The 9,557-nt window shown below is 51.3% G+C and overlaps 1 protein-coding gene across 1 annotated transcript in view; it reads right to left on the reverse strand.

The window, feature by feature from the left end:
- The window catches only part of vill (villin-like), a 119,569-nt gene extending 110,364 nt beyond the window's left edge, over positions 1-9,205 (reverse strand). The window contains exon 1 of the mRNA XM_067968361.1: positions 9,132-9,205. The gene's annotated coding sequence lies outside the window, so the exon portion shown is untranslated. The remainder of the gene's footprint in view (positions 1-9,131) is intronic.
- Positions 9,206-9,557: the final 352 nt, after the last annotated feature.

Genomic DNA, 9,557 nt, shown 5'->3' on the forward strand with positions numbered 1-9,557 from the left:
AACAGTTCTACTCACATTTACCCTTCAGTGTTCAGTTCCATTCACAATTCCTCAGATAATGAAGCAGTCCGAGCCCGCATGCAGCAAGACCTGGACAACATCCAGGCTTGGGCTGATAAGTGGCAAGCAACATTCGCACCAGACAAGTGCCAGACAATGACCATCTCCCCTTGACATTCAATGTCATTACCATCGCAGGATCCTCCGCCATCAACATCCTGAACGCCACCATTGACCAGCCACATAGATACTGTAGCTACAAGAGCAGGTCAGAGGCTGGGTATTCTGCGGCGAGTGACTCACCTCCTGACTCCCCAAAGTCTTTCCACCATCTAAAAGGCACAGGTCAGGAGTGTGATGGAATACTCTCCACTTGCCTGGATGAGTGCAGCTCCAACAACACTCAAGAAGCTCGACACCATCCAGGACAAAGCAGCCCACTTGATTGGCACCCCATCCACCACCCTAAACATTCACTCCCTTCACCACCGGCTGCAGTGTGGCTGCAGTGTGTACCATCCACAGGATGCACTGCAGCAACTCGCCAAGGCTTCTTCGACAGCACCTCCCAAACCCGCGACCTCTACCACCTAGAAGGACAAAGGCAGCAGGCACATGGGAACAACACCACCTGCACGTTCCCCTCCAAGTCACACACCATCCCGACTTGGAAATATATCACCGTTCCTTCATCGTCGCTGGGCCAAAATCCTGGAACTCCCTTCCTAACAGCACTGTGGGAGAACCGTCACCACACGGACTGCAGCGGTTCAAGAAGGCGGCTCACCACCACCTTCTCGAGGGCAATTAGGGATGGGGCAATAAATGCCGGCCTCGCCAGCGACGGTCACATCCCACGAACGAATAAAAATATAAACCCTCCCTGTTCCCAAATCCCTTCATCCCTTTTTCCTTCATCTACCTATTTAAACTTGAATGTTGACAAGGGCCCCGATATTTACGTGGAGGGAGCGGTGGGGGTGGGGGTCATACCTGAAAATACCAGGAACACAGAGGTGCTACCGAATTTAACGACAGATACCCATTAGAATTTTTTAACTCCGTTTCCCGTCCGGTAGCCAGCCAGGCTGAGAGGCTGGTTGCTGCCGGGTGGGAAAGCCAGCGGTGGAAGGCCGCAGCTGGGGCCGGAGAGGGAGGGAGGGAGAGATCGCGGTGGTGGGGGGGGGGGGTCGTCCGATCGTGGGGAGGGAGGGAGTGATCACGGGGGAGTTGGGGGGGCGGGGGGGGAAAGGGTGTGGCTGCTGATTGTGGGGAAGGCTGAGATCGCGGCAGGTTAGCTTGCAGGGTCGAGGAGGGGAGCTGTCCTGCTCCTGCTGGCCCGCGAGCAGTGCTGGAGAGGCACTTACCCGCTGGATCCGGCTGCTCTCGCCTCCCTTCAGCTGCCGGGTTTTCCTGAGCCCCGGGAAATCCGTGCTGGAGGCGTTAAATCCAAGTCACTGACAAAATCTGAGGCATGGAGCCTCATTAACATATTATAATCACCGACCCCCCCCCCCCCCCCACCCTCGAGAACAGGTTACTCGCCCACCCCCCCAAACCCACCGCAATTAAACCGGAAGTAAGTGCAGTCGAGGCAGGCTGGGGTCGGGTTTCCTATTTTTAACAATTTAACCCCCTCCCCGCCACTGTCCCGCCCGTCCTGGGGAGGGGATTAAAACTACCCCCATATTTTCTGCCTCCACCACTAACCCAGGAAGTGAATTCCACCTCCTCACAACTCTCTGTGCGAAGAAGTCCCTCTGTTCTAGATCTCTTGCATTTGATTTTTGTATCAATGGCCCCTCGTTCTTGACCCCTGAACTACTGGAAACAGTCTGTTTCTATCTACCCTCTCCCGTTCTTTCATAATTTTAAACACTTCTACTATATCGTCCCCCTAATCAGAATCCTCAAAAATTATAAATCCTACGAAAAGTTTTCCAATCTGAAATTGGAGTTTCGTGCTCTGTAGGCCGTTCGGTGTTGCCAACCCTCCAGGTTTGCCCTGGAGCCTTCAGGAGTTGATGATTAATCTCCTGGACTCTCCTGCGAGCAACACCCGGGAGAAAAAAATCATATAAGGATGTAGAAAAAAAACTGTGTGTTTTTAAACATTTCCTTTGAACACTTTTTAGTTCCAAAAAATATTGGAGTTGGGGGTAAAGGGGCTGTTTGACTGAGGAAGGCGGTTGGAGGCAGGAGGGTCATGTGGTGAAACCTCCAGGAATGTGTCCGGCCAGAGTTGGCAACCCGAGGTCCGCTCCACCTGGAAGTCAGGCTTAGAGTTTAGGAACCAAATCCATCCTCGCTGAGTACAGTTCAATCTTAGATCCAAACTACAACAGTCCTGGTTTGGAGTCAACAACTCACCCAATTGACCACTGCTTTATGTTTAACCAAGCTAGCGTCAGGGTACACACCTTGCTATTGTCCCACAGAAAGAACTTCAGCCCATTCCGGAACAAAGGCTTCATCATACCTTGCTTCTTGAGCCAAAATTCCACAATTTTGTCCGGCATTTATACTCGCTCACCGATTACTCATCCCTCTCACACTCACCGGTTCTCTGATATCACCCCTCAGTGCGCTGCTTACAGTCAGAAAGAACAGAACTAACTTGCATTTATATAGCGCCTTTCACCACCTCGGGACGTCCCAAAGCGCTTTACTGCCAACGAAGGTACTTTTAGAAGTGTAGTCCCTGTTGTAATGTAGGAAACGCGGCAGCCAATTTGCACACAGCAAGATCCCACAAACAGCAATGTGATAATGACCAGATAATCTGTCTTTTTTTTTTTTTTTTTTTTTAGAGATGTTGGTTGAGGGATAAATATTGGCCCAGGACACCGGGGAGAACTCCACTGCTCTTCTTCAAAATAGCGGCCATGGGATCATTTAGTCGGGGCCTTGGTTTAAGGTCTCATCTGAAAGACGGCACCTCTGACAGTGCAGCACTCCCTCAGTACTGCACCGGGAATGTCAGCCTAGCTTTTGTGCTCTAGTCTCTGGAGTGGGACTTGAACCCACGACCTTCTGGCTCAGAGGCGAGACTGACACCAGCGCACTACAGTTGACAGTTTAATGTAGTACGAAATGGCCTCCATCCCCGCCAAGATCAAGTCAGTGAATCAATCGAGAAGATATGGCTCAGCTATCAATTTAAATATCTCCTCAACCAGCTGATCCATCACACAGTGCGGTGATGCACCGATAAGAGGTAGGATGCAGACTGGAGGCCATGATGTTGACTTTGCTGATCTCAACTATTATAAGAAGGGGCCAAACAGCATTACCCCTCAGGGTGCGAAGGAAACAAGGAAACAACCGCCAGTCAACCTGGGCCACTCCCACTCCTGTCCTCTTTCTTCCCACACTTGCCCTCTTCCTTCCCCACTCCCGCCCTCTTCCTTCCCCACTCCCGCCCTCTTCCTGAACTGCACTGGTGGGAGACTGCAGCAGATCACCTTGGATGATGCCTGGTGTGAGAAGACCAAATTCAGAACCTGGATGTAAGCTAGAGAAAGAAAGGACTTGCATTTATATAGCACCTTTCACGGCCTCAGGACATCCCAAAGCGCTTTACAGCCAATGAAGTACTTTTGAACTGTAGTCACTGTTGTAATGTAGGAAATGCGACAGCCAATTTGCGCACAGCAAGATCCCACAAAGAGCAATGAGATAAATGACCTGTTAATTTGTTTCAGTGGTGTTGGCTAAAGGATAAATGTTGGCCAGGACACTGGGGAGAAGTCCCCTGCTCTTCTTCAAAATAGTGTCGAGATCTTTTACGTCCACCTGAGAGGGCAGACAGGGCCTCGGTTTAATGTCTCATCCGAAAGACGGCACCTCCAACAGTGCAGCGCTCCCTCAGTACTGCACTGGGAGTGTCAGCCTAGATTTTGACCTCACGTCTCTGGAGTGGGATTATGAACCCACAACCTTCTGACTCAGAGGCGAGAGCGATACCCACTGAGCCACGGCTGACATTAACTTAAAAGAGGGATCCATAACTTTATATAAAGTAACAAAACTTGTCGGCACTTTTTCATTTATTGTTTAACACAGCATTACGCTCAAGGTGATTATTTGAATTTAGGAATATTTAGGAACTGCTAGACAAAAAAAGACCAAGGTCCATCTAGTTCGCCTTCTACCATCCTGGTAGTCGCACAATGATAATGGGAGTTGTTAACTAATCAGAACAATCAATCTCCATCAATGAGTCTACAACAGACCCAGACATGAGGCAAGGAAATCCCGCAGTGGTGGAGAGATTTGGGAACCACAGGTCCAAACTCACCTGTTCCTCCCGAGCCTGTTACACTCACCACACGTCATGTCTCAAATTACTCATATACTGGATCCCAAAATATTATCTTCTGAAAGAAATCTATTTAATTTGCATTTGAATGAATCAATACTAATTGCTTCCATCGTCTCCCGAGGAAGCCTGTTCCACAGATTGTCCACTCCCTCACTGAAATATTCTTTCTGCGGATTAGTTTTGAATTTATTCCCCTTCAGGCGCAGGCCGTGTCCTCTGGTTCTAATGTTCTGGTCAAGGTGAAACAGCCTGTCGTGGTCTACATTATCTAGTCCCTTTAGAATCCTAAAAACAGTAATCATATCATCTCTCAACCTTCTCTTTTCCAGTGAGAACATGCCCAATTTACATGATCGCTCCTCGTAACGCAAACTCTCAATCCCTGCAATCATTCTGGTTGCCCTCTTCTATATCCTTTCAATCATTGCAATATCCTTTTTGTACTGTGGTGACCAGAACTGTACGCAGTATAATAAGTGCGGTCTCACCAATGATTTATAAAGTGGCAGGATTACCTCACTATTGAGCTTTTAATACATCCCAATTTGTGAATCCCTACAATTCACAACGGAATGTTTCAAACCAGTTCCACCCAACACATCACGGAGCGGGTGAGGGGACAGTAAATCCTCTGCAATAGCTGGCCGAGAAAGTTGGTAGAAGATAGGTTAGCTTTTCTTGCGATTGTTGGTAACGTCACGTTCTGCAAAGCCTTTATCTGTCGAGTGATGGGATTGCATAGAATTTACAGTGCAGAAACAGGCCATTTGGCCCAACTGGTCTATGCCAGTGTTTATGCTCCACACGACCCTAAACTTATTATATTATAGTCCTAACAGCACAGGCTGCAGAGGAAGACCGCTGCTCACTCTTGGAACCGGCACAGTCCGAAGCCACGCTGATCACTGGGCGTGATCAGAGGGCACAGATTTAAGGTGATTGGCAAAAGAACCAAAGGGGACATGAGGAAAAACCTTTCTACGTAGCGAGTGGTTATGATCTGGAATGCTCTGCCCGAGGGGGTGGTGGAGGCAGATTCAATCATGGCCTTCAAAAGGGAACTGGATAAGTACTTGAAAGGCAAAAATTTGCAGGGCTACGGGTATAGGGTGGGGGAGTGGGACTAGCCGGATTGCCCTTGCATAGAGCTGGCGCGGACTCGATGGGCTGAATGGCCTCCTTCCGTTCTGTAACCTTTCTATAATTCTATGATCAGGGTGACCTGCTCCGTGCAGGGGTGTGGCTGTGTTGTCAGTCCAGCCCTCCGCATGATAATGGGCTAATCAGCCCTCCTCTCTCCAAAGTCCCAGTGTTGGAAATATCTCATCGCTAACTCACCCAAAGCACAAGACTGAGATCAGCTCCGAACTGCACGGTGGAAAGTCGGGTTCCAAGGACTTGCAGAAAACAAACATGTTTTTGAAAAAAATTATTCTCGGGATGTGGGCGTCGCTGGGCAAGGCCAACATTTATTGCCCATCCCTAATTGCCCTTGAGAAGGTGGTGGTGAGCCGCCTTCTTGAACCGCTGCAGTCCGTGTGGTGAAGGTTCTCCCACAGTGCTGTTAGGAAGGGAGTTCCAGGATTTTGACCCAGCGACGACGAAGGAACGGCGATATATTTCCAAGTCGGGATGGTGCGTGATTTGGAGGGGAACCTGGAAAAATATGTGTCCAACATATTGGTCCTTCACCTCGCTTTCTCAATCAGAACAAAATAAAAAAAACCTCTCTCCTTTCTCAGTTACTTTTTCCCCCTTTCTCTGCTTGCCCTGCACCAAACCTGTGGTCAGACTGAGTGGGGTTGGGGTGGGTTAGGGGGGTGCGGGCGGGCGGGCGGGCGGTTGTCCCTTCTTGTGGTCGTGTTCTCGTTTATTGCTGGAGGTTCCACTGAGTTGGAGCCCTGCCCATCGTGGAACTACGGGTGTGTGGGCATTGGAGAAAGACTGGCTACAGCAAACCTACCACCACTCTGCCTCGTTCAATTAACTCCAAACAAACCTCCCTCCTCTACAGTTAACCTGCCTGTAATGTTCACTGTCTAGGCCACTTTAGCTGATCACCAGATAATGTCCGGACCCCTGCACCCAGACCCATACCACAACAAAGACTCAGGAGAGAACGAGTGGAGAGAAACACGGGACAGAACAGTGGGTGGCTGTTCCAGTGCGCCGTTCCACGCGGTGGGAAAACGCCTGATTTACACTCCCCGCTCTCCATACACCCGCCTCCTGATGTGAACCGTTCCATCAAGGGAGGCTCGGCCACTGTCCAGAGTCACATGTGAAGAATGGCCACCTGGGCAAGGTGCCCGAGGACTGCTGGTGCCCATGGAATGGAACGCAAGGCCAGGAGGCAGGTCTTTAGGAGAGGTGGAGAGGAGAGGGGGGGGATACAGGAAAGAGGAGGAAAGAGAGGATACAGGGGACGGGAGGAGTGGAAAAGAGAGGAGAGGGAGGAGTGGAAGAGAGAGGAGAGGGAGGAGTGGAAGAGAGAGGAGAGGGAGGAGAGGATACAAGAGAGAGAGGGAGGAGTGGAAAAGAGAGGAGAGGGAGGAGAGGATACAAGAGAGAGGAGGAGGAGAGGATACAAGAGAGAGGAGGAGGAGAGGAAAGCGATGAGAGAGGAGGAGAGGATATAGGAGACGGGGGAGGGGGGGAGGGGGGAGGGGGGAGGGGGGATGTGGGAAGAGAGGGATACAGGAAGATAAAGGAGGAGAGGAATGCAGGAAGAGAGAAGGAGGAGGGGATACATGAGAGGGAAGAGGAGGAGAGGCAAGGGAGGGGAGGGATGAGAGGATACAGGAGAGAGGAGGGAGGAGAGTAGATGGGAGGGCGGAGAGGATACAGGAGGGCGGCGAGGATACAGGAGGAGATAAGGGGAGAGGAGAGAAATAAAATTGGAAAATGCGATCAAAATTTACAGTTAACATTGAATCTTTCCCATAATGCATAGTTCCATGGTCACAATCTCGGACCAATGGACAATCCCCCCACACATTGCACAACATCCTCCTGACATCGGTTATTGTCTCCGACACTCTGCAGGGCGCCGTGTGGAACGAGCAATTCATGACCCTGACTTGCAAAACTCATTCAATTCCTTCAATGATTTACAACCAAACCCAGGGATTTTGTGCTGTTCTGAGATTTAAGGAACTGGAGTTTCCCCCCTTCCCCCACTGGCCCCCAGTGACTCCTTGGATACATGGGGAAGGGGCGGTGGTTACTGGGGGTCTGGCCTGGGTCCCCTGGGTCCGCCGATATAATATAATAAACCATTCAGAGCTGTGGGTTTCTGGCATATTGTACAACTCTGACAATAACAATCGTCGTAGGTCAGGCAATGGGTGGGGGGGGGGGGTGGGTGGAGTGGGGGGGGAGGGGGGTGGAGGGAGAGAGAGAATCAGAAATGTTCTATAAAAGATTTCTGCTCCCCCTGACGGATGTGATTTGGCTCGGCACCTCCTCCCCCACGGGACGGTGTGACCGAGATAAGGCACTTGCTGCAGAGGGCAGGACATCTTGGATTAGTACCACCACCGAGTGGGTCTGCAGGACCTCCAGTTATCTGATTGCCTCCTGCTCCGCCTTGTCAATCGGATATTCCAACGCCCGCTGCCGCATTCCATCACCACAGGGTGACGAGAACCACCGGCGGCAGAAACGCCAACGTAGGGGGGAGAAACTAAAACTGCTCAATGTCCTGCGTCGATCCTCAAGTCTTTCCAGAAAGCTGAGATTTGTCATTCTGATACTCTTTCTCAAGGAAAAAAAATGTTTTCCTCCCGTCCCCTCGTTCTGTATCCTCTCCTCCCCTCCCCTCTCCTCCCCTCTCCTCCTGCATCCTCCCTTCTCCTCCCGTATCCTCCCCTCCCCTCCTGTATCCTCCCCTCCCCTCCTGTATCCTCCTGTATCCTCCCCTCCCCTCCTGTATCCTCTCCTCTCCTCTCCTCTCCTCTCCTCCCCTCCTGTATCCTCCCCTCCTGTATCCTCCCCTCCCGTATCCTCCCCTCCCGTCCTGTATCCTCTCCTCTCCTCTCCTCTCCTCTCCTCCCGTATCCTCCCCTCCCCTCCCGTATCCTCTCCTTCCCTCCCCTCTCCCCTCTCCACCCCTCCCGTATCTCTCTTTTTTTCTTTCAGGCAAACATAAGCCCGGACAGATTGAGAAGCGTTGATATATTCGAAGTACGAGGGTCACGGGGGATGGGGGGAGAGGAAAAGCTCACTAAACGTTTAATGATTCTCATCTGCCGTGTATAACACAAAAACCCAGGCCAGAGTCCAAATCTTTCAAGCAATTAATTTTTCCTTTGTTCCGGGTGGTGGGGGCCGATCGACTAGTTCGGCCGGTGAGAGGGGCGGGGGGGAATCCCGTTTGTTTCAAGGAGTCACATCAGAAACCTTGGTTTCCAAAGATTCGCTCGCACTCACCGGTGAGGTTCAGTACAACCGTTCGCTAAATACGCCACCTCGTGCCAGGGGTTCTGTTCCAGCGAGGGGGGGGCGGCAAAATTCATCAAACCCTCAACCAAAACCCGATTGCTTCATCCCCATCCATTCACAGCCGCCCCCCCTCCCCTTCCTTCCGACTTTACAACCTTTCATCTTCACATTCCTGGTGCGACTCACAGACACGCAAATCAGCTCCATGTGTGACACGCCGCTGTGTTTACTGCACAAGAGTTAAAAGGGTTTGTTCATTTAACCAAAACAAAACAAGAAGCACCACCACCCCAGCCCGTGAAACGGAGGAGGGGGGAGGAACGCTTCTCGCCCACTCCCAGGATATTTAACAAACTCCATTTACCTGTAAAAGGAGGGGGGGGTGGTGGGAGCGCGCACGGCCGGTCGGTCCTCAGACCGTCCCCACTGACCCGACCGAGCCCTCGACTCCGCCTTATAAAAGCTCTCCGAGGCCCCGCCTCCCCTGCCCCTTCCGGACGGGTATTGGACTGTTGGGAGGGGGCGAGCTGGCGCGGAAAATCAAGGCGGTTCTCCCTCCCGGCCCAGCCTGCGACGTGCTTCAGCTCACAGGCTGCTCCTCCCTCCCGGCGAGTTCATTTGGCTGCAGGCATTTCGGTTTTACTGTTTTTGCTTTCAATTTCTCCCTCTTAAAACCTACCTCTTTGACCTCCTGATGTGGCTCGGTGTCAGATTTTGTCTGCTAAATGGCTCCTGTAAAGCGCCTTGGGATGTTTTTCCTATGTCAAAGGCGCTATATAAATGCAAGGTG

Source organism: Heptranchias perlo, chromosome 2, assembly GCF_035084215.1.
Source record: "Heptranchias perlo isolate sHepPer1 chromosome 2, sHepPer1.hap1, whole genome shotgun sequence".
In the NCBI taxonomy this organism is placed as follows: Eukaryota; Metazoa; Chordata; class Chondrichthyes; order Hexanchiformes; family Hexanchidae; genus Heptranchias; species Heptranchias perlo.